The following is a 25,056-nucleotide window of genomic DNA, read 5'->3' on the forward strand; positions in this document are numbered from 1 at the left end:
GCCAAATGCCGAGAAACTCCATAAGCACGTTCTAGCTCCACACAGGTGGAGTGGCATCCCTCTTAGCCAATGGGATGCCAGGAAGATACGCAATAGGTAATAGCCAATGGCAGAGCAGCTATGAGAATGTTGCGTTCAGGAACCCGTGGGAGATTCAATAATCAGCCGATACAGTGTTTTTATTCGAGTATCAGCCAATACTGTGTTTTTACATTACGTAAGTCGAAATTTCTTTCGTAAGTAGAGGTAATATTTTCCTGCTGAGAAATTTCGTAAGTAGAAAATTTCGTAAGTAGAGACATTCGTAAGTAGAGGTATCACTGTACAAGTATTTACCCACTAATTGCTCTTCACATGTCTTCATGAGAAAAGTACTTTTTTCATAATAAATACTTGACTTATATCATCTGTGGGATTCAATGTGATGTCAAGTCTGTCTTTGTTGCTTTTGCCCTTTCTTGTGTTTGCCTTTTGTAATCATGAGCAAATGTAAATGTTCTTGTTTATATAATTACCTGTAGAAATGTTTGAAGTTCTGAGAGCCCTTTAGAAAATAACTCCAGTATTCAGGTGACGGTGAGTTCTTAAACTAATGCACTAGTTCATCAGGTATGGCTCCATTTGTTTAGATGAAGACAGGTCAGGATGGATCTGTGACCAGCCATCACCAATAAACTGTACATGTCTTGCTTTCATTAAATATTCTGTTATCTTTTGTGGTTGCAATGAGTTCCATCTTATTTGGACCCCCCCCCCCAAATCAATATTTACATCTATTTATGAGGTACAAGTATTTGCATGGAGACTTTGAACATGTGGAGCATCATGTGCAGCTCGCATCTCTCCGGTTGAAGTAGCCTAGTCCAGCCGGAGCGGGGCGTGTCTCTGTCGGCTACCTCCTCGGTGCGTAGCCGTCACCACTGCTGCTGATGCCGCGGTGTCTCCAATTCGAGTGGATGCAGGTGGCGATACATCCAAGTACCAAGAAACACCCAGAAGCATCCACCAGAAACAAGACGGTGGGACCTCCACAATAAAAGCTTCAGATTTATACAGCACTGTAATGGTTTTTCATTTGAAAGGAAAAAGCCGACGTTATATTCTCTGCTTTCTTCACGAATTGACGACGGGGATGCAGGTAGCGCGACTCGTCCAGGACCGTTCACATCTGTCTTGAAGAAGAGAGGGGGGGGAAAGAAAATCTGTGTTCTTGTCTGTTCAGCGCTTTGGATAAAAACAAGAAAAACTAAAGCAGAAGACCAAACTGCGTTCAATCCATATCCAGGGATATTTACAAATCTCTTCAAGTCTGGAGAATATTATCGGAGAGATTGCACCAAAACACAAGTAAGGACTTTTTTTCTTCTTCTTTCCAGTACCTAGATGTGTTTCTGTAGTTCTGGCTTTGAGGATATTTTTACTCTCTGTGAACGCTTCCCCAATCATGACAGTTGATGTCAGGAGACTATTTTTTTTTACAACAAACTCTCACATTGCTCAGTACCGAGCAGTTCGGGCTTTGTTTAGTGGAGAGGCAGCCACCAGCAGACGGTGCGTAACGGGTCAATATTTGTAGGAGATTTGGGGAAATTAGAGGACTGCTCTGGGTTTTCTGCTACTCCGGACGCAAACACGTTGAATCCAGCGTGGGGGGGTCAGAGATACATGCCTTGAAGCCACGAGTGTAGGAGAAAATCAGAAGAAGAAAAAAAATCACTGTGCTCGATGAAAGTCGGTTATGATCCTTTCCTTAGATTTGGATGCGTTTACGCAATACCCAGACGACTTGTGACGGACGGGGCTGATATTCTTACAGGTTCCGTCACTTATTAAGCTTCTATTTGAACCGCTTTGAATTGAAAATAGGAAGTGATACAAGTCATATAAATATGTATTTTATATTACATTTGGCCCAGTTTCCAAAAACGCGAACACACAGCTTGATTACTTGTGTTCATACTTCTCCTTCACTCTGTATGCCTGAATTGAAGAATGGCTGGAATTTTGCCCGATTCATGATTTTGAAATAATTGAGTAATTCTATTGTTATAAATTATTTCTTATTTAACATGTATCGGTTAAATCGTTATGACACTGACAATTAGGCCACCGGAGGGGATATTTGCTTTACTGATCAACTGCATTGCAATGTGATGCTGAAGGGTAGAATGGTTGTGATCCGACAGTCGCGTGTTATGTCGCGTTATGGCAACTCGAGTCTTTTGTCCAGGTAAGTATGGTCACGATGTGTTATTAACGCACGCTAAGACATTTCATGGATATTAGGTATCCTCTATTGCGCCTACTAAAATGAGACTACGCGCCGCTCCTGCGCCACCGTGTCGCCAAACGCCCACTGGGATGCGTAACGGTGTTTCTCCGCCAAATCGCCAATACAGAAAACGAATAAGAAGTACAACAAATCGGTAAATCCATCGTCATGAGACACAAGAAGGGACGGTTCTTCTTACACTAATTAAACCGAGCTAGTTCGGCAGAGCAGATGTGAATGACAACGACTCGACCACAGAAAGCATGAAAGCAGACACCCGTCGGAGTGTCCCTCTACACCTTTATCTGCAGAAGCTCTATAGATTTTTCCCAGAAAATTTGAAACCACTGGTTCATAATCTGTCATAATATTTGCATGTTTCTCACACACCTAAACCCACTTTCCAATTTTTCTGGGTCGTGTGGGAATACCTTTACTTTTCCCTCAAAAGCTGGTAACATAAAGCCAACTGTACAGTAGTAGATTCACACAGAAGAATGCCCCAGTTCTGAGTGACCGACCTGAATCCATTGCTTGTCAAATCCTCCAGGAGCAAAATACAATACAGGAAAGAGAGAGAGATTGAACCACACACAGGAAATGCTTGCAAACCTTGACGTCATCCTAAAGAAAAGGAGGCACTGTGTCAGAAATCAAGAAAGTGATGTGACTAATTCTCAGTCATATCCTCTGGTTGGGGAAAAAAAAAGAAGATGCATAAAACTAAGGCTTAAAGACGTGACAGGACCTCACTGTCATTAGACCCATGAGTCAAGAATCTATAATCCCTGATCAGTGGATGGTATAATCAGCATTCCAACAACAAACATTAACTAATTCTAATACTCTGGAACTTCTTTCTAGTTTCTCCCCTTTGTAATGAGTCACTCTGGATACACACTTCCAGATGAAAATGGTCCCTTTTCACTATTTCACTTTTGTTCTCAGTTTTCATTGCAATTTGTGAAGGGTGCTTAACGTTGCCTTTGTGGGGCGATATGATTTATGATAATTAAATTTTTTTTTGCGATTTGGATAATTTCTTCAGATCATTTCTCTGTTTGTCATTATGGGGATTTGAGGTTTGGGCCTTTTCTTTGTTTTGCTTTCTTTTTACTGAATAGAAATGTCAATCTTTGCAAACATGAGTCATCATTCATAGTCAACTCACAAGCCATTCAAATACTGATTTATGTCTTTGAAAATGAGACCACCTTTACAGTTTCTGTTGGATGGAATCTTTAGACCTTGTTAAATTAATCTCATAGAATGAGAATTATGACGAAACTGGATCTTATGTGACATAAAATCAGTCTCATGCTGGGTATATTTAGACCAAGCATAGCCCTCAAAGCATTTATCAGATAGGAGCCATCAGTCAGATACTATCCACTCACAGGTCATGGTTATGAGCAGCTGCCATTTTCCCCCTGACAGAGACTCTATCAAAATATGGACACTCATATCAACCCGACACACACCTTCCCACCCGATTGCACCCCTCAATTTTACCCTCACTTAGAGTGAGTGGGTAAAATTGGAGGAGAAGAGGGTGGAATGGCTAATCTTCCTGTAATCCTTTGCACGATGGCAAAGAGAGCAATCTGCCTCATTAACTCGCTCTTCTGCTATTCACCGTCTGGCCCTCATTCATCTTCCCATCCCATCCGTCCACGATCCACCCACTGTGGTGGAGAAGAGAAGGGTTAATAGGAGCTTCGGGGAGCCATAAAGAAGGCGGGTACTTTTACTTTAAAAAATAGGGGTGGATATGCAATACAAAAAGAAAGATTTTGTCCTTTTGTTCATCACGCCCTCCATTTTAGCTGTGGGGACCCATGGTGTGGGAAAGCATTCCCAGTCTGCTCTTTCTAACACTCTTTTATCACTTTTCACCTTTGATTAAGCAGTGATGGAGAAGAAGCAGAGGAGCGTATGATGTAAGGATGGATTGAAAGTCCTGTTGTTGTCTATGAGTGATTGTAAGGATATTTTTTTGAGAAAAAGAGAAGGAAGGGTTGATAGAGAGAAGCAGGATGGAAGAAAGGATGCAGACTGTCTATCTGATCGAGTTACTCTCTTCCCTCCTGTGGGATCACAGAGGTAGGATATCTGGGTCTAGAGTGGAACTAATATCAGCCAGTCAAAGCCTGTTCATCTGCTGTGCTGTTAGCTTCATGGGAAAAAGGCAATAAAATGGTGATACGATATCACCAGTTGAGTTGATAACATGAATTTGGTCTATTCAACTGAGAGAGAACTTCGGTTGGGGAACCTGGGTGATGAAAATACCAGATCTGTCATAAAGAGTGCAATATGAATTAATTCAGAGAGCTCTTAAGTACATCTGAGTCTTGGATGAGGATTTTTTTCTTCTTCTGTCAAATACCATTAAGTAATCCCGTCTCTCTTTTTTTCCATTTTGAATAACCTCCAAAAAGCAAGCACTGCCAATGAATTAATAAAGATGATCTTTGTAGCCTCCAGTGAAAGTCTGATTCGAAATATTTGTATTACCATATTGCCTGCCTTTCAAGAAGCTCAAGCAAGAGCCTTAGTGTCAAGATGGAAGTTATGGAAGAAATATTAAAGAAATAAAACACACACTTAATGGTACATTCTCGTTTCTGCACCTGCAATATTACCTCTATCAAATGCAGACCCAAACTAGACCTGAGAGAACTCCCGTGGAGACGTTTAGGACAACCTAATATTCCAGGTGTTGGGTTTATCTTTTCAGTTTTTACACATGAACTGCTTATTCCAAATTACTTGAGCACGCAGGCAGCTGCATCGCAGGCTTCTCAGGTTTAAAAATATCTCTACATCCATATATGGAAGGGCATGCTCTGAACAAAACGGACTGATGTAACTTCACTGCTGATGATACATTATGTTTAACTGCAACCTGAGGACAGCCTTTCCTCTTAGATTTGGAAATAAAGAGTGGATTTATTTCCTGCAGAGCCCGTAAAACTGATTTTTTTCTAAGACTGATTTGGCTTTGCTTCATCAAACATGAACATCAACATTTACTCCATCTTTGTTTGAATGGTCCTTGCCAGTTCCAGAGTGTGCTAACATGTGGCTAGGAGTGAAAGGATCCAAAGTGGAGCAGGTTGCATAACAGGGATATGGGACACAAAAACCCCGCATAAGAGTTTTATGCTCATAATTGAAGAGTGGGTGTTAGTAACTAATCCGTATGCTGTGGGATATCGCTCATCAACACCATTTCTAGTTTTGCATAATCATGCAATTTGTTTGCATGACACTCACAACTCTAGCTACACAATAGCATTGGCTGCCAAAGACAAGTGTTGGGCGTTACCATCAGTTATTTACTCACTATTTGGTCAGAAGGATAAGCTGTCCAGTGTAAGCCAATCCACAATAAGCCATTTCTCTTTTCCACTTATGGAATGCTAAATTATTTATCTGATGGTCAAAAGAGCATATTATTAGACCATTTCCCACTGGATCAATGAGCAGCTTATAGAAAGTCCCTTCATTGCAGTCACTTTCAATATAAATGTGTTAAGGTTATGATTGATTTGTATATGTGCTGCACATGAATTGGACATAGAGTCAGATGAGCTTCTTCAGATGCCCTTTTAATGACTGTATAGTCTCTTTGGGTTTTTTTTTAACTCCTCTTCTCCACTCCTTAGCTGACTCTCAGCAGAACACCTTGAAAAGCTGTAACTATTTCTTTCCGCCAAGTACTCTTAAGAGAGTTGCTCTGCACCACCATAGTTTATTTATCTCTCAAAAATCCATAAGGCTTTTGTTCTTCATGTCATGGAAGAAAACATTACTGGAAAATTGCTCTTGCAGCCTGATCAACAGGATGTGTCCAAATGCTAACAATGCCACAACCTTGCAGTTTCTCCTCTTGCACTTTCACTTGTAGCAACAGTTTGAAACCTATTTCCAATACCAGAATGCACCTGTTCTTTACGCTCTATTCACTGGTTGAAATGAGATCTGGATTGTCACCACCTGTGGGAAGGGTGGGCTGAGCGTCAGGGGACAGTCAGGAGATGATAGTGGCCATGATATTGAGATGCTATCTACTGCCGCAGCTGAGGTCACACTCAGTTTCTTCATGATAGCATTTTCCTCACCAAGCCATGGAAAGGGATGGCTATTCTGCATGCTACAATAGTCACTTCATTGCAGAGAGGGAAAAGTGTTGGCGGGGCACAATGGGCCTTTTTAGAAAGGTGGTTCTAGTGCTGCTGGGGCCTGCATTTGGTTTGTGCAGCCAGCGTACCTTCATCAAGCTTCCCTTGTCACTGATATGATGGGGTTCTGTTTGCAGACAGCCACAGGGCAGGGTGTTGGAATGGCCACCATTTATCCCATAGAACTCTCACGTTGAGCACTCTCAGCAGCCAAGGACGTAGGTTGAGCAGACAGGGTCAAACAATTACCCAGCACTATTCTATCAGTTGTAATGAGCCAGGAATAGAGAAGCACAATTGAGCAGTGACTGCTGACACCCTTTTGTGATTCAAAGGAGAAATAGAAATGAAATGAGCTCTAAAATTCAATCACATTTAGCTGTATTGCGTTTTTATAGTTGTTATGTGTCTTGCTACCTTTGTTTTTTGTTTTCTAAAATCGACTGCATGATAGTTACAATGTTTTTAATTTATAATTGCACCATATGTTTTACTTGAAAACGACGTTTTAACAGCTTCTCTAGTTTTAATGCATTTTTTTTTTTGACATTCTTCTGTTTTTCAGGGGCAAATCAGATCCCTGTCACATTTGTGCAAATATTCTGCTTTGGTGAACAAGTTTACCAGAGAGAGCGAGAGTAGATTCCCTAAACCAGCAGCTATCCCTCATTGTCACTCCAGCAATTTCAATCACACCATCCATCTGCATAGCGTCAACCAAGCTAACATTGGTGCTGTTTTGACTTCTTTCCCTGCCCATGTTCTAGCCTTCCAGCAAGTTTTGCAAAAAATTTTGTTGTTTTTTTCTCATCGTAATTAAATCCTGCTGACCAACCAACCAACCAACCAACCAACCAACCAACCAACCAACCAACCAACCAACCAACCAGCTAATCAACTAAGGTGGAGCTTGTGCAACTCATGGTACCCGTAAAAAAAGAAATGAAGGACAAATATAGTAAACTGAAAAAAATACAATAAAATGCAGCCATATGCAAAGTCTAAGCTCTCATCAGTAGAATATAAAGCAATGTTTTTACTGAAGAGTCAGTTAACACCATAAAACACTGCTGACAACTAAGCTGCACAATGTCCTGCTCTGATACCAACTAAAACAGTATTAAAGACATTCCTGTCATACTTTTGGGAGCAAAACCAATGTTTCCTTCGCAGGTGTTAATCATGGGATTAGCACTTACCAGATTTCTAGTATCTTTTATTCTGTTTCTATATTTCTCTCTGTCAACTCCTAATGGAGCTCACTAGGTTTTATCAGTTTTTCCCATCCTTTCTAGACTGGTGTGATGCACTACTTGGCCTGGGAGTTTAGTGGCTGGCGTATACGGTGACTTGTGACTTCCAGTGAGTCCCCGTAATAACTGTGATTTGACATGGCTCTCAGTGTATAGCAAGCTGTGGACTGTGGGAAAGACTAAAAGTGTGTGTGTGTGTGTGTGTGTGTGTGTGTGTGTCACAGATAGTATATCAGCAAATTTGCTCGTGCCTACTTTGACAGAATTGAAGTATGAACATTTCCATTACTGTTTCTGTCCGTCAGCTCATCACGTTTTTTGGTTTTCTGAAATTGAGTAAACATAACGAGATTTTGAAACATTTTTTCTGACTGAGGTTAACAAGGAGCTAGAAATACAACAGCCTGAAATTCTATAAAAATGGTAAAATAAATTTTCTTTTCAGATATTTCCCGAGTACTTAGGGAATAAGTTACTTCATTCCAGATGAACAAAACAAAGAGGAAGGTTAATGCAGTTCAGACTGCAAAGGTATATTGAACATTACCCTCACAGAACATACATTACAGCAGAAATAGATTTTGGTGGTGATGTCAGACAGAAAGGAAGAAGAAAGATCAATATCATCACAGTGAATAGCTTGCAGACTGACATAAAATCAGAGAAATATATACAAAAAAATAAATCAATGATGAAGAAAGAGAGGAAAAAGACAAACACGCTCTGATCATTGGAGCCCTGCAGACCTCTGAGGTCCAAAATGCAGAGAATGTTGAAAAGTTCGCCCCACCAAACTCATATCAAACTAATTGAGAGCATTATTGATCCAAATGCTTTCTCTCTTGCCAAACCATTTTCTCCAAGCTTGCTGTTATCTGTAAGGCAGGCACTTTCCTCCAGTTAGCCACTCTTCACTTGCTAACCCTGCTCCACCATCAGCCATGAAACTACAAGATTGAGTCACACCTATGTGGCCTGGAGCAAATAAATGTGGACGTAGAGAGTGTGTGTTTTGTGCTCTCCTCCACCATTAACATCTCCATCTTCTTCCTGGTTTTGTGCTCCAGGAAGGAAAGAAAAAGGTATGAAGCTTCTGCATTATCACATTACAAAGGTTTCTTTCCAGAATTTCCAACAGCTTGAATGATCAGAGCATCACTTTGAACATCATCCATTATTAATGGCAGAAGACATCATTGCTCTCCTGTTGATCATGTCTGAATACGCTGAAAAATAATACGAGATTGTACATTCCTCCCGGGATATCATATTCTTTCATTATTCTGGAAACATTAATATTAACTAATGTAGCCCATGATTGCCACAGAGCAGGGACATTTTTACATGTGTATGTATTGTATAAAGTCTTGCAAAGCCAGACTGGCTATTATAAGCGCAGACTGTGCTCTGACATTTACGTGAGAGAAACAAACACCTAGAACTGATTGAGCTCAACAATTATGTCTCGAGGCAATCAGCAAAGTATGTGGAGTGTAAAAATTATGGTGCAACTTTCAATTTTTTGTGAAATTCAGAAAAATACACTATTTAAACCAGACATTTTAAAAGAGTTATATAAAATAGACTGCATGATTTTGTGAACATACCTTTTAAATTTCTAATCTGTTTTCAAAATAGCAACATAAATGTGTTTTAGATTTGGATGTTAGGGCCCTGTTTGTAACCATCCAGTCAGCTGTAGATTTTTGTGAAGGAGAAACCTGTAAATCACCTCTGCTTGTAAAGTCCCAGGCAAGGCTCAATCTGTTGACTAAGATCAGGCATTGATTTTTCTTCCTATTTTCACTGTCTGCTGTTAAACGCTGAGTGTCAGCTTTGAGCATCTCTGTGACCTTCCCCGTTGTCATTAACTGCTCATGGCACATCCCGCAGCGCGTTGCCACCTCCAGCATCTCTGGTTCAGAGCAGAAGAGCTGAACCAGAAACAATGGGTACAAGATGCACTGTGGGATAAGCTGCGAGGACTCCATGACCATCAAGGAAGGACATGCTTTGTGCACACAGTCCATTGCCACACTTCAGCGCCACATACTTCACAGTCAGTTTATAATGCTGCCCGTGCATTGTGAGCGGCTCTCAATTCAGGACCATGGACAGATCTCCTGCACGGGTTGTTTCATTTCAGCTAACCTTGGTTTTAGAACATACTTTCTATCCCACCGTTGTTGTAAGCCCTATTCCTCTGTAATTTCCTCCATATAGCTGCTTAACAAATGGCAGACATGTAGATATCAATAATTAATTAAATTTAGATTATTAATTGTAGTCCAAAGCTCCCAACATCGATTTATCTAATGTAAACTGTTACACTCATATTTCATCATTGTAGCTCTGGAGAACATGATACCAAACTTTTAAATAGCAATCTTTTTACTGAGTCAATACATAGTACATTATTAATGGAGAGTTAACTATGACTGCAGTGTTCTCATAATGCTGTATTACACGTCCAGTACTGCTCTTTAGCCCTGGAAATAAAAGCATTGGTATCCCTTCAATGTTATAAGGTTTTTTGTTTTGTCATACTTATATTCATATTTTGGATAATTTGGTGTCTTGGAAATGCTGTAAATTTTGCATTGTGCTTCTTTTATTGGTCAATGCTTTTGTACTAGTTTATACATTAACTTATTTATATTTTATAGAAATCTACCATTGACTGCACACAATCATACTCCAGAAAAATCACAATGGTGAATTCTCTACATTGGCTGCACTGCAAGTTTTGTGTCATAATCCCACTTGAACAACTGATGTGTATTTTTATTTTTGAGGTTTAGAGTCTGAATTATGAATCACACTCAGGAGAACACCAACTATAGTATCCACAACAATACTGTTTTAAATTTTTAATATTATTGATTGTGTTTCCTGGGAGTTGTGGAACGTAGTCCGTTCTTCCTGTGAATGGTAACATCAAGTCAATAGCTTAATTCATAGCAGCAGGTAAACTCAATTGCATCGTATCACAGGTATGAGCAAACAGTCTGACAGTGGCTTACTTCATGAATGCAAATGTAACCGCTGCTGAATGGGGAGCCCCACTGTTGATTCATTACCCCAGACAGTCCCTCCCCTCCGCTGACCCCGCCCCCGCTCTGTCATCTCCTCTCCCAAGGAGCTGATTGGTTCTGAGTCAGCGATTCAGCGCCTCGGACAGCTTCAGAGTCTTAACCGCCTGTGTGTGTGTGTGTGTGTGTGTGTGTGTGTGTGTGTGTGTGTGTGTGTGTGTGTGTGTGTGTGTGTGTGTGTGTGTGTGTGTGTGTGTGTGTGTGTGTGTGTGTGTGTGTGTGTGTGTGTGTGTGTGTGTGTGTGTGTGTGTGTGTGGTTAATGCTCTCTGAAAGGCTTCTAGCAGCAGGACTGCTGCTCAGGCTTTTTATGATGGATTAAATATGTGTTGAAGTGGACTTGATCTATACTTATTTGAACTATATTTTTCTCTTTCCCTAAAACTTTGTGTGAGATTGTGATTGTTATTGCTCTTCATTCTGACTGCTCTTTCACCTTTACTCACCCCTATTGAAGAAATTTAATGGCAGGCCTCAGGAAGTAAACAACCAGGAAACAACATAGTCAGGTCCACTTTTAAAAACAGCATAATGGTTGTTTGTGTGTGTGTGTGTGTGTGTGTGTGTGTGTGTGTGTGTGTGTGTGTGTGTGTGTGTGTGTGTGTGTGTGTGTGTGTGTGTGTGTGTGTGTGTGTGTGTGTGTGTGTGTGTGTGTGTGTGTGTGTGTGTATGTATGTCTGTATATGTGTGTCATTGTGGTTGTGTGAGCTGCCATTTTTATTAATTATTGACTTGAGTGAAGCCAGTGGGAAGGGCTTGTGGGCCTTGTGGGATAACACCACAATGATTATATCTGATTTACAGCCCCCAGCTCTCTTACCATTGACTGTGCAGGATAATTTCCACCCCCCCCCCCCGTCCACTTCATTCTACCATCCTTCTCTTTTCTCCCTCAACCCATTCTGGATTGCCATCTAGAATTGCACTTTTTATGTGTTTTCTTCAAATCAAGAACACAAGACCAGCGTGATACAGACTTATAATGAAAATCACTAACTGGAGCCCTCCGAAGTTTTGGATGCATATTTCTGAGCAAAGTCATAGAGATGTAATATAATAATATGGTTATGGCGAAAATTTATGAAAGGAAGAAAACTGAAGTGAATTATGGAGGGTTTTTTTTAACACCATTTATCTCTGTGTGCAACTGCATAGGAGTCCATTTAAATTAATGAGATTAAATCACACTACACAATGCTTTGTTAAGTATTCATCATGCAGAAATAAATGCCCTTTTTACTGACAATGCCAATGCTTTCTTTTCAGCAAAACCCCAATGATGACCTTATTCAGAGTGTATGAATATCTTTTCGGAGATTTTTTTTTTTACATGTATATGAATGCATATGCATCAGTATATCCGGAATAAAAATATGCTCACATTTGCCCTGTTACTGTACTACAGCACCACCTGTGACCTACACTAGGTTAGGGTAAATTCAATGTGCTGATAATGGGCTACAGCACAAAGACAGCTGCCAGGTGTCAATGTAAAGGAGAGGGAAAGAAAGGCCGGAATGTGAAATGGCAAGGGACCATTCATTACATATTACATATGCAAAGTTTCCCCTAACCTTTGATTTTCTTCCTTATTCAAGAATTCCATGCACTAGTACTCTGGTTATGACAGTACAAAGGGCAACTTGCTGTCCTTGATGAGCAAAGGTGTCGTCAAAACACACAAGTTTGTCAGAAGGAATGAGTGATAAGTAGAGGATTTAGGTAAAGGTGAAAAAAATGATGGCAATAAAAATAAATAAGGAGAAAATGGAGTGAGGTAGTGAGAGTGATTTTTGAGGAGGAGATGATTAGGAAAAACGGTGGATGGAATGGAAGGGGAGGAGGCGTGGAAGAGAAATTTGTTTCCACTTAACACAGTGAAAGTCTTTGAGAGAAAGGGGCAGAGAAAAGAAATGAGGTTTGCGCAAAGCGCAAGGAGCAACCTATGGTTTGACATTGGCTTACCTTGGCTGTCAGTCAGCTGGAAGCAGGGGTTATCCGTGTCCCCCTGGTCCACTTCCTGCTGATTTAATGAATTTACTGAGGCCTTGGGAATGGCTAATATATTTGTTTAGATGGAAAAACAGGTGGCTACTAAATTCACCTCTAGCAGTTGTTTCCTGGGGGGAGTCAAATAGTCCTGCAGACCTTGGCTTGTGTGCAATTTGGTTACCATTTTGACATTTTGAATTCAAATCATGACTTTTGCTATATGTCCTCTGAGCTGCCCCTTTAATCTTGTGACTCATAACATGTCTTACATAGTGTGTTAAGAATATGTTCAATTTCTAGCACATTTAAAATAAAATATTCTAAACCACAGGTTAGTGACAACATAACATAAAAAAAAAGTACATCTCACACATGAGTTGATGCTTTCCTGTCTGCTCTACGTGCCTTTTTGGATGGCCGATTGCTTCAAAACCTTCTCCATCCTTAATTCATATGCTGCACTGACTGTGCTGTGTCAAATAGGCAACCCAGAAAACCCAGGAGGAGGCATCCACAGAGAGATGGGATGGTGAGCTGCAGGGCATAGGAGCAGCTGGTTCAATGTGGAATGTGTCGTGGAGGAGTGAGGGGAATGCTGCTATCATCCATTCATATTAGAGGAGTGGACAGGGAGAGGAGTGCCAGGAGGGAGTCTTAGGAAAAAAGACAATCAGTCAAGATGCGAAGGGTGCATGGAATATACCTCTACATACAACAAGATTGAGGAACTATCACTCATAGTCATGTTCATGCCAATGATGAAAGGCAGGGGAAGGAAGCACAGACTGGGAGGACGAGAGAAAAAAGACAGAGAAGCTCCTTGAGATTCAGACCTTTGCCTCCTGTGCAGTGTTAAATGCTAAAGATGTTTCTGCTTACTGCAGAGCATGGCTATCACAAGCCTTCAGGCCTTTTCCTTGACTCTGACTCCTGAGAGAGGATTGGCGGGGGCTGGGTATGTCAGAGTTAGCTGAAGGCTAGTTGCATCTCTGAAATTACTACGAGATCTCGTTCCCTTGGTTATCTTCGCTTACTATAGCAAAAGAATTAGCGCAACCAAGTTCTTATTTTGTTCACTTTCTCTCCATATTTTACTCTTCAGCACAACAAACTACCTACATCATGCATTTATTTGAGTTGAGTGAGAAAACTGACAATACTGACTCTGACAAGATGAACTGATAGTGTGGCACATCCCGAGGAAATCTAAGAATATAACAGCTGCAGAATCATTGACGGTTTCATCTCCGTGTTAGGATATGCAAGCAAAGTTTTAATGCATCGATACAAAAACAGTCGATTTTCCTATTTAGTATATATCATCATTCCATACAATTTCACCTGAATATGACACCAGAAGGAACACTATTATGACTAAGTATTTGCAAGAGACTGTTCAGTCTTGAATGCATCGATGCACAGCTAAAAGTCTATGGATATACGCACACGCTTTAATTTTCTTGCTAGATAATTGCAGCCTGGTCTCTGAGACCAATGATGGCCAGATATCTGACTAATAGCTGTGAATGTGATCTTGAAATGAGCTGTTCAAACCTATAACAGGATATGTGCCATCTTTGTCTTTGAAGAGTAAGTCCAAAGAAAGATTCTTTATTTTTGGTGACTTTATAACTGACCCTGTTTAATTAAATAGGATATATAACCCATGGGCCTGTGTAACAGGTAACTCAAAATAGTTACCTTTTACACAGGCCCATGAGTTAGATCATACATCCGGCGATTTGTCATGACCTTAAGTGGTAGAGAAACTAGCTTTGGCTTCTCTTTGAGAGGGGTGAAAACTTGTGTTTCAATTGTGGCTAAAAGGACCTGTACAGGTGGAGTAAAGTTGGAGTCTTTCTGGCAGCTAGTGTCTCATCATATAGCAAAATTCAGAGTATTTTAATAAAGCATTTTTAATGAAATGTTGACAAATGAGCTTTAAAAATGTCTTCAAAGGGATATAGTTAAGTCAAATCAATTTTAGGAAAAGAATTATGTGTAAAAGCAAATGCATGTGGGTGTTTAAATTAGCAGTTTGTGTTCGTAAAAGTATCCCAGTCAGTATATTGTACCATTTATTTCAGTCATCAAATTAGTGGTAAAATGCAACTGGCATCACTTTCTTGCAAAGCAGTGATTTGAGGATAATTAATAGTGCAGGAGTTATCATTTTTATGACTGACTGGATACCTCACTTTGAAAGTAAACTCTTGCAATAAAAGATATCCGTGTCTGTCTGTATGATTTAGTATAATATAATAGATTGTGGTTGCTGTAATGTTACGTTTCTTGCTCTTCAGGATGCAATGCTTGGCATCGTCAAGAAAATGGTGTAAAAAAACCCCCCAAAATTATTTTACCTTAAGTCACATGTCACAAGTATGGCAGAAAATAAAACAAGAGGTAAAACATGATTCTGGCTTAATTTGATCAGATCACAATAAAATAAAATGCTGGAGTTTTCACTAGAGTTTGCACTTCATAAATAAATTATAATTTTGATCTTATAAATAGTCTTTTTGGATGACAGGTAAAACTGAGAGATTTTTTTTTGTCAGAACCCATAACTCAGTTGCAGTGTCTCATCAGTGATGTCATGACTCAGCAAGCATCATCAGCATAAGATATGCCCTGTGGTGCTGAATTAAAAGGTCAATAATCTCTGAACCGATGCTTCGTTGGTTTCTTCTCCAAACTCATCTTTCTCAGGTGTTTGTTTGTGCTGCCAAACGTCTGCAGCTTGGTTTGATCCACTCTAGTGCTCCTGAGGGTTTCTGCTTGTCCAGCTGTACACTGTATATATGTTTATATTTTTGTCCATGAGTAACTTAAGGTATGTGTCTTTGTTTTAGTATAAGCAGACATAAGGGAATATTCAAGGATGCTAGCCTGTGGGCAGGAAACTATTCTTTTTGTTTACTGGGGAGGGATGTCTGGGAGTATAGGTTGCCTTTTGCAGAGTCACTGCCCATTGGTATGTGAAGGCCTTATAATTGAATTAGCTCAGGCCTTATGGCCCAGTGTTAGGGGCATGTTGAGTTCCAACGCAACAGTGCTTGCTCATTATTTGTGAAAGGAGGTCAAGATGAAGTGTATGTGAATGTGCATGGACTCACTAAATATGGTGTGGACTTTGGATGATGCTTTCATATTTCTTGGAGAAAAGTTCAATATTTGTTGTTTTTTTTAAATCAATTTTTTTTTTGGATGTTTTATTCTTACCACACCCTGCCTCAATACTACCTATGGTGTTTGTGTGTGTTTGTGTGTGATGACTGCTAGATTTATGCCGGGGCTCTGCATGTTGCAATGACTGTTTCATCAGCAGGCCCTGTAGCAATGTGGAAGTGTTTAACTGCTGTTGAACACCCATCAATCAGAACTGTTGGGGTACTTTTGGGAGGCACCTTAAAACTGATTCATAAAGAAGACAGTAGCTGTGTACCAGTAATAATATTGTGTTGGAAATATTGTGCATTAAAGATTAATTCTCAATCTGTTAGCACCAATTTATGCCACTGTGTTGATGCAAATCAATAAATCTGCCCCTCTCACTTCATTTGACACCACACACACAAACACACACAAACACACACACACACACACACACACACACACACACACACACACACACACACACACACACACACACACACACACACACACACACACACACACACACAGCACAACAATTGTACCCACAGGGTCTGGCTGCGGCTGAAATTGCTGGGGCAAAATCATTTATTTCAGTCAGCCTTCTGTCACTTTAGCATACTTTAGTAAAGCTACCTCAGGACCAAATGAAAAATTTATATATTTTTCCCACAGCTGGGATATCAACAACTATCGACCATGCATGCTGTATTATATCACTCTTAAACAATGCACCAAACCCCCCCTACCTAATTCCTTTACAGTTCCATCGAGCTGCATTGTTCCTTCTCATACGCATTTCCTCTGTGCTGTCAGTTGTGTCTGGGATTCTATGCATTTGCATGTCTTTGTTTTCACAGGCTGTTCTTTTCTTTCCAACCTCGCAGCAGATCACAAAATACACAGCCATATGCTCACTTTTGATGGTTTTAAATTGCTTTGGTCGACTCGGGGTTGAAACAATGGGACTGTGGAGGATGTCTGCATGTTTAATGAGGATTAAATCATAGATGGGTTGGGTGGGTGATGAAGACGGTGATTGGGGTTTTACACACAGACAAACACACACGTGCACAAACACAAGAGGCCAATCATTTAATGTGTAAGACGTAATTGTGCATAATTTAGCACAAACAGGTCACTTTGTTGGTCATGCTTGTACCTCTGTGAGTTGGTTTTCCGTTTTTATCAAGTGAGAATTCACTCATGCAATGGAGCTGTGCATTTAGGCTAATCTAACTTGTAGATTGCAAATTAATGTGAGCTTTAAAGCAACCCAAGCAATTAAGGAGAGGATAGTGAAAGTCTTATTTTGTTCAGTTAACGCATATGTTACAGAACTAACACTGCTAAATTGGATAATTGTTGAACATTATTGCAAAATTCACGATAAAGAGTTTATTTACCTGTGCATTGTTTCATTTCAAAGTCGTAGCTTTTCCTCTTTAATTAAATACATAGAACTTACACATAACTAATTTTTTGCTCCCTTCTACCACCTTCTGATTAAATATGTTTTAGTTTAGTTTGTTAATAAACAGAGGGGTATTGTGCTTAGCTGATAAGAGAAGAAAATAAAAATGGAGACAAATCTTTAGATCCTATTGTCAGATAGGCCATGTAAAAGAGCTTTAGTTATTTTTAGCAGCCTGACTGTGTTAGCTGGTCCTGCAGCATTAACAGGCAGAGACAATTGTTTTAAGTTTTATTTAAAAAAAACAACTTGTGCTTCGGTCCCACTGGCTCCCCCGCAACAACTGTGTCGTCTCCCCCCAACCTCGTAGTGTTGCTCTGGTCTGTCTGTCGCTCTGTGTTGGATCTCCTCTCCCACTGAGCGAGCTTTAACACTGTCTTATTTCAAAGCAAATGCAACTGGAGGGGCATCTCATCTTGTATGAGCATTGGGGACAGAGGAGTCTATGCAGCCAGTTGTCATTTCCCATTTATCTCTCTATTATTGTTGTGAGCGTCGGATAAATTCTGCCAGTGTTTAAAGACAACAGGATAAAATGCAAAAAAAAAAAAAAGGCTTATAACAATAAACATCTGCTCCATTTATGATTGTGTGAGCGAATGTGCGTGGGAGAGTTAATGAAGCAACTGGGAGGATGTGTAATCATTCTGCTGTTACTCAGTTATTGTGTATGTAATTATTGTTTATAACAAAACACTTATTGCAATGCACTTCTGTTCAAATAATAGTCTAAGTAAGTAAACAAGCAACTAGCAGTGGTTTTCATTCCTTTCAGTTGGTTCTGATTATATACCGCAAAACGGTGATGTATTGTAATTGTCAGTGTTTGTGTGATGTCCGTCTGTCCGTCCATCCGTTTGCTACTAAATATCTTCACAACGCTTGCAGATAGAAAGATGAAACAAAAAGCACATTACTCAGATGGCAAAGGGGCTGAAAGAGAGATGATGACCTTGATTTTGAGAAAACTAGGCCAAGGTCAAATTAAAACTTTTGTATTCAACGTGGATTTTTGGAAGGCGGTCACGTGATACCGTACGCGCATTCTATTTGCTGATGGCATCCAAAAGTGCGCTACGTTCTGTGAGACTTCCGCAAGACAAAAATTGCTACAATGATAAGAGTGTGAGAAAATACAGATAGAGGGTGGTTTAATATTAATATGGGGAGGGTTCATAAAACGTTTAAATTACCCAAAAAAGATAGTTTGTCGCTCTATCGCGGAAATTGTTAATTGCGTGTGGTTCCTGGAACGTATTAACTGCGAGGAACGATGGCACACTGTATACCTTTTTAGGTTCACATCTCTGAAACCTGATGAGATATAATCACTAAACAAATTCAACATTTTCAGGAAGCCAGAGGCACCAAAATGTGTAGGTCAGGGTAAGATATTGAATTCAGGGGTGTCGCGGGATGTCGCAGTCTCTGACTGGCCTGTTGTATTTCACTCTGTTGGAGCTGTTTGTTAAAAGAATGAAAAAAGAATGATATACGTATGTGATCACCATCAATACATAATCAATATGGCTGCCAGTGTGACGTGTCCTTTCTTAAGTGGCATGGCATTTAATGAACGGAAAGGTCAAGTGAAACCCTTATAGAGATGTGGTTTTGGCCAACTTGTTTACATTACTAGGTGAAACAATGAAAGACCGGCTTGGATTTGATTGTCATCCATTCATATTTTATCAGCATATTTGCATGCTATTCATGATATTGCTTGTAAAACGTCTTCCATATCTATTTATGAAAATGGATATAGCTTTCTTTTGTCTCAAAACAGAAAAAAAATTGTTACCATGTCTGACATACTAAAAATGATGCAATGAATTGTAGCATGGCATAATGCTGTTATTTTGAGACACTGCTGTGAGACATACATCCATATCTGCGGAGAAAATAAATTCATGTGGGATTAAGCTTTCCTGTTGACTGCACCATGTCAATGTCGTATCGCAGCTCAGTGTCTTTGTATTTCTCTTGCTATTCCTTGACATTATTCTGGCTGGATAGAGGGTTTTTCAAGTATAAAGTACACGGTGCTTCCATACCAGCAAACACAATATTAACTTTCTCACTTCATAGCATTTGTTTTCTTAAACTTAAAAATAAGTTATCGCATGCTATATATTTATTAACTCATCCAACCTTGTAAAGTCCTATATATCTCTCTGCTACAATTTTTACATCCCGCTTCAAAGCGGTGATGTATTGTAATTGCCAGTGTTTGTGTGTACGTCCGTCTGTCCATTAGTCCACCAAATATCTTTGCAACCGTTGCAGAAAGAAAGATGAAACAAAAATCACATTACTCAGGTGGCAAAGGGGCTGAAAATGAGATGATGACCTTGACCTTGAGACAACTAGGTCTAGGTCAAATTTTAAAATTTTGTATACTCAGGAACCGGATAAGTTAGAAACACGAGGGAGAAGGTCAGTGTAAGACCATAGATAAAAACTAGAGCTTTGATCTATAAAAGTATGTCAGAGTAAAATTTTGAATTCAGTGGTGTTGCGGGGTGTTGCAATCTCTTACTGCCTTGACTCTAGTTTTTATAGTAACTGTTCTTTAAAATTTGGCTCTTGCAACTCTAATTGATATTTTTTGTGATTCTTCGGTATTCTGAATCTGAATATCTGATTACTACAATAACCAAATATGTCCATTGTTCCTTCTTTCAATCACATTACATTTTTGGGATTTTTGTTGATTGTTTATGATTTAATTTTTTTCAATAATTAAATATTTATTCATTCATTCATTAAATTATTTATTAATTTATTATTTTGCTGCTAAATTAGTGGTCTTTTTCAAGGTGTGCAAGGACAGTTAGCACATAGTTGAGCATATTCTCATTCTGGTCATTGATAGTATTCCCGCAACAAAATACTATTCAGCACATTCAGTGTAACAGCAAATAAAGGGTGACTTTTTATATTTTTTTCTGAATTTTGAGAATGTTATTCATATATTCTGTTGATAAAGTCTGACTCCACCATCAAGATTATTTGGTCATACTGTATATGAGTTGTAATTATTGTCAAATATCATTTCTAAGGTGTGTTTGGTTCATTCAGTTTAGAAAGAAGAGTTGTGAAAATTCTTTTATAGGGGACAATGTGTCTGAACTACTGTAATGTGTTTTGAACTAAAACAAAAAGCAAAAATAAAAAATATAAAGGGATCTTACGTATGTCGGTGTAGAGTAATCCTACTAAAACATGAATTTGAAATGATCACATCGGTACCATTCTTGAAACTGAACCTGAATTTGAGTGGCAGTTCAATTTTAATCATTCCTCATCAGCAGCAATAATCCTGGTAAACAGTGCATAGGGATGGGATAATTAATCATCAGTTCCCCAATCCTCAATTAGCTGGCTCTTGGAGAAGCGAAAGGGAATATTCCATTTGCCGAGCTGCTATAAAGTCAGCATGCTGATGACACATCATAGTTAAATACTTCCGCTATCCCAGGATCTAATAGCCAACATCTTGTTAGCAGTCCCTCAGTGGATAGATAGTCTGAAAGCATTGATGTGAGCAAAAACAAAGGAGGGGACAAGATTGCAGGAGAGAAAGAATATTTGCATCAAATTAATTGATATTTGCTTTTTCCTGTGCACATAACTAGCCCTCTTATGTGTTTGGGTGCGGACTCAATTAGCTTTTTCATTAGTAGCAGGAAGAATGAATCAATATGGCCTGACTGCTGTGAGCAAACGACTGCACAACATCAGCATTTTCAGAATGAAAACATTCACACCAGGTCCTAAAACCAATCAGTCAATGAATCGATTGTCTATCACGCTTTGAAGCTTAGCCAACGGTTTACGTAATTTCTCTATTGGTTTGAGTCATGTGTGCATAGCTTCTGCATCTGGGAAGCCAGGCAGAATATATGGCCACATCAAATGATTTTTGAGGCTATATTTTCAATGATTTTTCTGATTTATAAATTCAGCTGAGAAATTAATCAGAGCCAGAATATATAACTGAAGAAATGCATCAGGGAGAGGCTGCATCTGCGGCATTAACCTTACAAATGGATAGGGCCAGTAGGGACAATCAAAAAACCTATCTGCCAAAAGCAAGCTGTGACTTGTGGTGATGTCATTGAAATTAACCTGCAATAACGCAATGTTAATGTTACATCAAATTTTAGTCTGGGGGGATTTTGGCTGGATGCTATGTTGCACACCTTCCCTGAAAGAGTGATTTACTGTGCATGGGTATTTTAGTCCTTAGAAAAGGGTTTATTGGTGATCTTTGTCAGTAAGTAGACGCTAATTAACATGACTTCTTATGTAGCTAATGTTACAGAGCGGCAGCATTCATTAACACACACACACACACACACACACACACACACACACACACACACACACACACACACACACACACACACACACACACACACACACACACACACACACACACACACACACACACACACACACACACACACAAACACTACAGCCTGTGCAGTACATTTATTCTCATATCGACAACTTATGGTAATCAGTTTCCTCTGTTCTTGTTCTGTGTGAGATACCCACTTATGTATATTTGGTAGATTTTGGCTTTGGCACTTGCTGCACTACAGAAATGGTTATTCTTATTATGAAAAGTCAATAAATTCAAATAAATAGAAATTCTATACTTGATACAATCTCTGTTAAATATAGCTTGAGTGTACTTTTCAAAAAATGGGAATCTGTCCAGTAAAGCTATTAAGTTCTTCTACATTGACAGTCTGCTGTCAGCATTGGCCAAATAAGCAGACATGTGAAAGGTGTACACAAAGGAGGTTCAAAGCAGGGTCAGCATCTGATGCCCCTTCACACACAGCGATCCTCATGTATGTCCTGTCATCCTGGATTAATGCATGAAAATTTTGAGCAAATGTTCTTGACATCAGAAGTTGTTAACTGAGTAAAATGATGCCCTTTTCTTTTCATAACATAAAAATAATTCTAAGAACAAGACCTCATTATAAATCGCTGAAAATCAATGTTGTGCGGTAATGCTGTTGCCAAGCGGAAGACACACCTAGCACTATACACTTGTCTATATCTATGTATCCGTATGACCATTTTATTTACCAGGGGGATGATTGCAACAGTGCGTGAACATGCGGCCAAAGGCTAATATTGACCAATATTCTACTCAATCTCACATTCAGAACATTGTGTTACATATTCTGGTCATTTTTTACAGGCTATTTCTGCCACTGCAAACTTGAAAAGTATACGTACCTTATCAGTCTAACATGACTCCTGTAAGTAGCTGGATCTTTATTATGTCAAAGACAATGTTATTCTGTCCCACAAAACGATCCTGGGGGTTGTCTTACCCCACTTACTTACCTTTCTCATTACAAAATAGCTTGAAAAGAGAATAAAGACACACTTATGGTGACAATGAAGACACACTTGGACCCTGTCCAAATTGCAGACATTGTGCACTGTGTGTTTGATAATCGAGTCAAGCTTAGTTTATGCAAACACTTGCATATTTAATATTTATTGAATAATTTATTGAAGTTTATTCAGCATCTCATTCCTATAAGAAAGCAAACAATAGTCAATGACAATCCCTAGACTGATTAGTTGGTTAATAGACTTTTTTAGCTAGGAGGGTTGTTGTGAAGTTCAGTGTACATTTTTATGTTATGTTCTCCTTCACAGTTCATTCAAAGGTGATGATATTGTTGCAGCTGCACTGACCCTGGCCTTTACAAAATAATGCCACTTCACATCGATGTGTCAAAATAATTATGGTCACATACAGTAGAAAAAACTCCAGTGATTGCCTCCCCTTTGTCACTGCTAGCCAGCTTGTTGTGTATGTAATTTGTTTTGCAGTTGAAAGGGGGTGGGGTGGGGCAAACAAACAAACAAACAAAAAATTAAATACTCTTAAACACCAGTGTAAATGTGCAGATTTTGTGTTGACATGATTATTTCATTCTTGATTTATTGAATCCTTATATTTGCTTCAATCGTTTGGTGCATGTCTTTCAAATTTGAAGACAGACTGCAGGGTGTCGTTAAGTTGTGCAGTAAAACTGAAAATGCTTAACTAAATGCTCTAACCTAATTAGATTTTGGGTTCCTGAAGTAGGTGTGCGGAAGCCACCCACAGTTTGGGGAGCTTTTGAACTTCACTTTATTTGCATTTTGCAGGGCAAATAGAAAAACATATTCATTTGTTAACTGAAAAATACTGTTAAAATTATCACGGTACTGTGGCTATTTTCCTGTCAGATTTTTTTTTTTTTTTGTTAATCCATGTATTTGATTTCCTCTGATGCCTGTGTAGAAAATACTGACAATACAACATATTTCCTCTGGGGGATAATACAGATTTCTTTATCCTTCAACTTGGATATATGCATGGACAACAGTCACCTAATGTCCATGCATATAGGTGACTCTTCCTAGAATGCCATTTTATTGTCAGCCTGCATGACAATGGCTTGGAACTGGATGATTGGGTTTCTGTCTTATGTACCATGACAAATGTAAGAGGCACAACTGCATTGACAGAAGTATGATTTTGTTATATATCTTTGATTTAGATTTATTATTTTTAGGTCAAAAGCAGTCAACAGTCCTTGTAAAATATTTACTTATTTTAAATTTGACCACATTTTTTTTCAATTTTGTTTTTTAATATTGATTGTTATGGTTGAAATTAATAGCAGATAATTCAGGCTTCTATAGACTAAAAACACTACCCGGGAAATTCTTTGCTTTGGTTCTATTCTGTCCTGTGTTTTTTCCCTTTTTAAAAATTTTTTATAAGCAGTATCCTCTTCACTGTAACATACTGCGTGGTTGCCTGAGGTTATGGTTAGGATTAAAATTAGGTTGTTAACCGAACAACCCGTGTTGTGGGTTATGATCACACATGCTTTAACTGCAGGGTTAAATCATTCAACTTTGTATTAAAACATCTTTTTATTGCTATTGATCAATTTTCTATGACAAGCTCCAAACTATTTTTATTGTAATTGTCAACATGTCTTGCACAACCTTGCACACAACCTTGCAACCTTGTTTTTCCATGCTTTCTAAGTGATCATATATCCAAATAATTTTTTAAAATGGCTTTTTTAATGTCAACACAGTCACTGCAAGATAAACTACTACAGCTTCATCCATTAACAGTTCTAAAGCAAACTTCTTTCATGGTCTCAGACTTCGTAGAAAACCATTTTTGCCATTTTGCAACTTCCATCACATCTATGGAATTCAGTTAACTGCACTACTTTTTCTTTGCTTCAAAGGAGAACAGCAAGGGTGGTTTAAATTAAGCTTTTAGAGCTGCTATATACTTCTCAGTCCTTTTTTTTAAAATTGCCGTCTGTGCATTTGTAATACAGCAGGTCACTTGAGAATGTCTTTTGTTTGAGCAGTTCTTTTGCAATCTCAGTTAAAAGTGTTCTATTGTCAAGTACCACATTCATACCGTCAGCCGTTTTATCCCGCTATAACCCATATCACTAAAATTAGTCTGTGATTCTATTCTGTTTGTGTTCCTTTTATGCTCCTGCTGCTCTGACTTTGGGACAGGTGCTTTTTCTCACTCCCTTTCCTCACAAGCACAGCTAGATTACATGG

At 39.1% G+C, this 25,056-nt stretch overlaps 1 protein-coding gene across 4 annotated transcripts in view; it reads left to right on the forward strand.

The window, feature by feature from the left end:
• Window positions 1-1,233: 1,233 nt before the first annotated feature.
• Window positions 1,234-25,056, forward strand: part of nrxn2b (neurexin 2b) — a 581,101-nt gene continuing 557,278 nt past the window's right edge. For all 4 annotated transcript variants that reach the window (XM_068307857.1, XM_068307860.1, XM_068307859.1 and 1 more), the window contains exon 1: window positions 1,234-1,347. The gene's annotated coding sequence lies outside the window, so the exon portion shown is untranslated. The remainder of the gene's footprint in view (window positions 1,348-25,056) is intronic.

The sequence above is a fragment of the Antennarius striatus genome, chromosome 23 (assembly GCF_040054535.1).
Source record: "Antennarius striatus isolate MH-2024 chromosome 23, ASM4005453v1, whole genome shotgun sequence".
Classification (NCBI taxonomy): domain Eukaryota; kingdom Metazoa; phylum Chordata; class Actinopteri; order Lophiiformes; family Antennariidae; genus Antennarius; species Antennarius striatus.